The sequence below is a fragment of the Denticeps clupeoides genome, unplaced genomic scaffold (assembly GCF_900700375.1).
Source record: "Denticeps clupeoides unplaced genomic scaffold, fDenClu1.1, whole genome shotgun sequence".
Classification (NCBI taxonomy): Eukaryota; Metazoa; Chordata; class Actinopteri; order Clupeiformes; family Denticipitidae; genus Denticeps; species Denticeps clupeoides.
Window position 1 is genome coordinate 601117 of NW_021630004.1, and position 6000 is coordinate 607116.

A 6000-nucleotide genomic window follows, 5' to 3' on the forward strand; every position below is an offset into this window, starting at 1 on the left:
CCAGGAGAGAGTTACAGTAGTCGAGTTTGGAGATGACCATTGCCTGGACGAGGAGCTGCGTAGCATTCTAATGGGCAAATGACCCTGTTTGAGCGTTAATAGCTCGGCCACGCCCAGTCCGATCGCTTATAAAAGTAATAGCACACCTCACACAATAAAGTACAAATTTTTGATACATAGCACGCCGGTGTGCGCATTAAGTGCCGAAAAAAATAAAAATATAAAAAAAAAAAAAAAAAAATTGCCCTTTGACACTCTTTTGTTTTTCCAAAATTATGTCAGATTGTGTGTTTCGGCGAGGCCTTTGGCCTTGCCTCAACTCCCGTGTCTCTAGCTTTTACGGCTGGTCACAGGATCTGAAAACGTCTTCCTCTGCACAATAGTAAATCGTACTTTTGACATTTTGAACCTGATTTGTGGGCGGGCCGTACGACCTACCAAAACAAACAATATATCATCATGTGTCCGGCCTTGTTTTTGTGCATTTCACGGTCTTAGCGTGGCAGCCTTAAATGTAAGACATGTCCTTTTTTGTCTTTTTCACAGTTTTCTGGGTCTTTCCAGGTTTGCCAAACCCCCGTTGGTGGCACCGAATTGTCCCATATGTCAGATCGTAGGACTCGATTTTCGGGTCGCTAGCTTTAGCAGTTAGCCTCAGGGAGCCAAAAACCTTTTCCCAGCACAATAGTAAATGTCATTCTGACAGGCCCAAAATATAAATTAACAATTCAAGTATTAATAATAATCCAACTTAAACAATACAGTTCAGTTTCCAGTTGTATCCAGATGATGTAGGTCAGTAGAATGTTTGTCTTTGTGCAATGTTATGTGCAAAATATATAGAGATAAAGAATTTGTCTTAGTGCATGTGTGTGCAATGCATGTGCAAGCCTGCGCCGTTGTGATGTGCAACAACTGCAATAAACTCACCCAAAAGTAAATCTATATGCTAATGAATGTAGATTTGTCCATCTGTTGCATTTATTATTACTATCTATGTATGGGGAAGGTGTGTTTTGATATGTAACCTATCAGTGTGTACATGTGTGTGTGTGTGTGGCGCGGGGGAGGGAGAGATGGGGAGGGATGAATTACATGAGTGAGATCTCATGCCTTGTCATGCCTCGTCACTATCGACTTATAAAGCAAATAATGTACGTTCTAAGAAGCGCTGATGTTAGTTAGCAATCATAAAAATACAATACCTTGTAGAAGCTCCCAGTCGCTTGGAGATTCTTTCGGTTAAGGTGCTGTAGTATTTACGAAGTTCTTTTAAGGTAAGCCGGGTCCGTTTCACAGTCTATACACTGCACTACGTTGTCCACCTCACACAGCGTAAAATGGTCCCACACTTTAGACATTTTATGCCTTTTACGCAAACCAGTATCTTCATTTTCCGCCAATAAATCGTGGCTCCTTAAATCTTATAAATGTTAAAAACAGTTTGTGTAAAACAATGATACCGGTGCTGCACAGCTCCGCGGGCGTGATACGATAATAGATGGACTTTGGTTAAACAAAACCTTGAGGCAAAGAATTTTCCTCAAATATTTTTTGTAATCGAATCATTCAAGTTATTCGAATAATCGTTTCAGCCTTAAAGAAAACCTACCATTGTAGGCCTTTGGCCAGGCCTAAAATCTGACGTGGTGAAATATTATCATTATTATCATGTGTGCCAGATAGCGGGGAAACATGATCAGGTTATTCTTTATGTTACTTTACTTAGCAGACGCTTTTATCCAAAGCAACTTACAAGAAGAAGACACCTGCAATACACGTTCGATTTCTATAGATTTTGAGTTACAAAACTAAGAGCCCTGATAAGGCCCAACTTGTTAGAAAAAGAACATGCTGGGGAAGTGCTAGACAAGAAATTGCATTTTGTGCAGTGTGTATGCATGTGCATGTGTAAGTGTTAGATTTGTCTGAAATACTTTTTGAACAAATGTGTTTTCAACTGCTTCTTAAAGGTGGTAGTAGTCTCAGCTAGTCGAATGGAGCAGGACAAGTCGTCCCACCAGCCAGGGACAACAACGGAGAACAGAGTTGATTGGGATCGGAGACCCCGTGAAGAGGGAATTTTCAGTCTCATTTCGTTTGCAGATCTGAGAGAGCGTGCAGGAGTGTAGCTAGGTAGTATTGTGTTGATGTAGGAGGGCGCAGTTCCATTTACAGCCCTGTAGGTACCATCAAGGATTTAAACTCAATGCGAGCAGCTACCGGGAGCCGGTGGAGAGAGGTGAGAAGAGGCGTGACATGGGTGTGTTTCGGCTGGTTGAAAATGAGGCGGACTGCCACAGCTCACCTAGTCACGTCAACCAAAACACAAGCACTTTTTAAAACAAGCTAATCCAAGACAGAGTCAAAGTTTATTCACTCACCTCTACAGAGAACTGCGTGAGAATGATTACCGCTGTATTCCCCTGCTCTGCTTTATTCAATCCCTGTTATTGAACAGCCATTCTAGTGTGTCATTTTGGATCGGTTTATGCTTACCATCGTGTAACTCATTACCCAGAAGATGTTCCATTACGCTCAATAAAGGCAAAGCCGGTAGTGAGGGCATCGATTGAATTTTTCTCAACGATTGGCCTCCCAAAGGTTATTCAAAAGGACCAAGGTTCTAACTTCCTGTTGCTCTTTTTTCAAGAAGTGCTACAGAAATTGTCTATTAAGCATGAAACCTCTAGTGCTTATTGTCGTGGAAGTTGTTTCCATCAGCGAGCGTCTGAGGAGTCACAATGAGAAACAGTTACATGAATTTAGTGAGGCTTTATTTACATGTGCGCATGGGAAGATTCGCTAACCGAATCCCCAGAGGTCTGAACACAGTGATGTGTGTGTGTGTGTGTGTCTATATATATATGGTCAAGCGATTTCGAAACCAAAACACGGGTGTTTTTCTGTGCTTGTCTGGTGCTGACATTATCTCGCACACTCATTCAGAAATAAAACTGTCACAGATAAGAATTTACGACTGTTGCAGGGGAAGGCACATAAATTAAACACTTTTCTTTTACATTAAAACACTTTGCTTTAATATTTCCGTCACATTTACCATCCAGAATCCCAGGGTGCTTTGGAAAGATTTCATCTTTGAAAATCAGCTGATCTTTGGTCACACGGTTCATGGTCCATTGAAATTGTTGCGGGAGAAGTGGGATCCTGAGACCTCTGCTTGTACTTCCAATATTGTATAACAATATTGAATAACGTTTGCGCTCTTGCTCAGAAGACATTGTCATCAGCTCAGACGAAAAAGAAAGCTGATAATGTTGTGTAAAATCGGGTATTTCACATTAATATGTTGAACTCCAACATCACCAGACAGAGTTGGAAGAGTGTCTCATGTGAGGGGGTTGGGCTCGTAGCTCCAGCCATTTCCTGCTTCTCCCCTGAGGTGGATGGACTGCGTTTTCGGGATGTGCCTGTGTCTTGTCCCCAACTTCAAAATTCTGAAATGCTCAGGCCATGGAGGTAAAGAACTTGGTTGTCCATGCCAGAATTATTTTTGGATGTTCCTTCTCGTCCTCATGCCCTCAGCCATGATATTGGCTATCAAACAGCACGCCTATCGTGTTAATCCAACAAAATGTGCTGTGACCTAGCCAAGTGTGAGTTTGGTAAAGCTATGGTCACATTCTCTAGCAAATACTCTAGTCACATACTCAGGCAAGCAGGTGGTTCAGGGAGAGGTTCTGAAACTCTGACACAGCCACAATTGTGCCTCAATTTTTCAGATATAGTGTTATCACTGACAAACTTGCTTCATAATAATTCAGATTTGTTTGGACTTGTGATTGTGCTGCTGCTTTCAGTAATGTAAAGATTTCGCCAAATTGTGTGTGGCATTTTATGCTCGATGTGCATGTGAGTGCCAGTGGGGCTGGTGCTGTCCCTCTCCAGAAAGGCATTCATGAAATTGATTGCCCCATATGTTACTTTTCCAAGAAGTTTGTTAAACATCAGATAAACTACGGTACCATAGAGAAGGAGGCCTTGGCACTGTTGTGTGTTAATACGAAGCCTGTTGTTTTCCTGAACAGGAGAAAGAATCAACGCATTATGTGTTGGTCTCTGTTCCTACATGGGTTCAGCCTGGACATCAGGTACAAGAAGAGAACGTTTTGGCTGACAGCTTATCCTGGTCATGCTGACTTGACACTCCTTGAACAGTAGATGTTGAATTTTGGGTGTTACGGGTATATGTGGTTTTGTTTGTGTGTGTATGGCTGTGTTTCTCTCGGTGCATTCTGGGGGCCTGATTGGTGGTATCTTCTTATTGGCTGGGACTTTAAAGGGAGCAGGTGTGCCTCCTGTGGTGTTGGGGGGATTGCAAACCAGAAGAGCACTTTTTGTCTCTCTGTTCCAACCATTGCCGCTCTTTTTGGGCGTTAACTCCAGCCAACATTGGGAGGTGCAGAGGCTTATGCAGGGCCCTGACCCGTCCGTCAGTCTGGCGTTCATTCCATGTAGTTTTGTTTTATAATCCTTTCTAATCCTTTGTTTTAATTATAAAGAAACATTATTTAAAATTTCGCTGCATTTGGCTTTCCCTCTGCTTATTTGTTTACATCCCCATTACCCCAAGACCGGGACATAACATCTTTTATATATGATCAATATTATATATCATTTTGTGATTCTACCAGATAAGACTCAAATCAGATTCTATTTCTTGGTATTATGTGGGTCCATATTCCCTCCAACATACAACTACTTTGAAACTAATAATAATAATACACTTTATTTATAGAGCCCTTTTCATCACAGGATCTCAAACCTTATATTAAATTCTGGTGGAGAATGGGAGTGGTGTGATCAAGTTTGTGCATTCTCATCAGGATCCTAGCTGCAGAGTTTTGGATATTGGTATTAGATATTTTGCAAACTCTTGCTTGGGATCCCAAAGAGAAGTGCATTACAGTTGTTCAGCCTGGAGGAGATAAAGGCATGGACCATCTTACGGCCATAGCAGCCGAAGAATGCCCAATCTCGTCTGATCTCAGAAGCTAAGGAAGGTTAGGCCTGGTTAGTATATGAATGGGAGACTACCTGGGAATACCAGGTGCTGTGAGCTTTAACTATTGGGTAGTCCTGGCCTAGCAGTTAAGGAAGCAGGCCCGTAATCAGAAGCTGGTTTAAATCCCGATCTGCCAAGGTGCCTCTAGGTGCCACTGAGCAAAGCACTATTCCCACACACTGCTCCTTGGGCGCCTGTCATGGCTGCCCACTGCTCACTAAGGGTGATGGGTTAAATGCAGAGGACACATTTCTTAAAGTGAAGTGATTGTCACATGTGATACACAGCAGCACAGCACACGGTGCACACAGTGAAATTTGTCCTCTGCATTTATCCCATCACCCTGAGGAGTTACAGTAATCCAGTCGTGAGATTAGTAAGGACTGAACCAGTATCTGTGTGGCCTGTGTTGACATATAAGGACGGATTTATCTGATATTGTCTGCTGGAATGATTATGATCTCGTGTAGAGGGAGAAAAGGAGAGGACCTAATAATGAGCCTTGAGGGACACCAGTGGAGAGTCCTTTCCAAGTGACTTGGTGAGATCGCTCATAAAGGTAGGAAGCAAACCAATGCCATGCTGAGCCCTGAATTCCAAGTCTCTTCAGGATAGACAAGAGAGTCTTGTGGTTAACTTTATCAAATGCTGCAGAGAGGTCGAGGAGAATAAGTACAGATGACAGTTTTGCAAATCTGGCTGTATGTAGCTCAGTAGAATGAACTATTCTGAAGCCAGACTAGTTCCAGGAAGTTGAAGTGATAGCTGATTGCAGACACAGCGCTCAAGGATTTTACATACTAGACCTTCACATGCAGTTGATGGGAAGGTCTAGTGGGGTAATAATTGATCCATTATTAGTGACAGGTGAAGCTCATATGACAAGGACACAACACTTATGTCTTTGCAAAAATGGACTCAGTGGGCTTTACCAAGCTTTGAATATTAGAATACTTTTTGACAGTTTCGTTTTG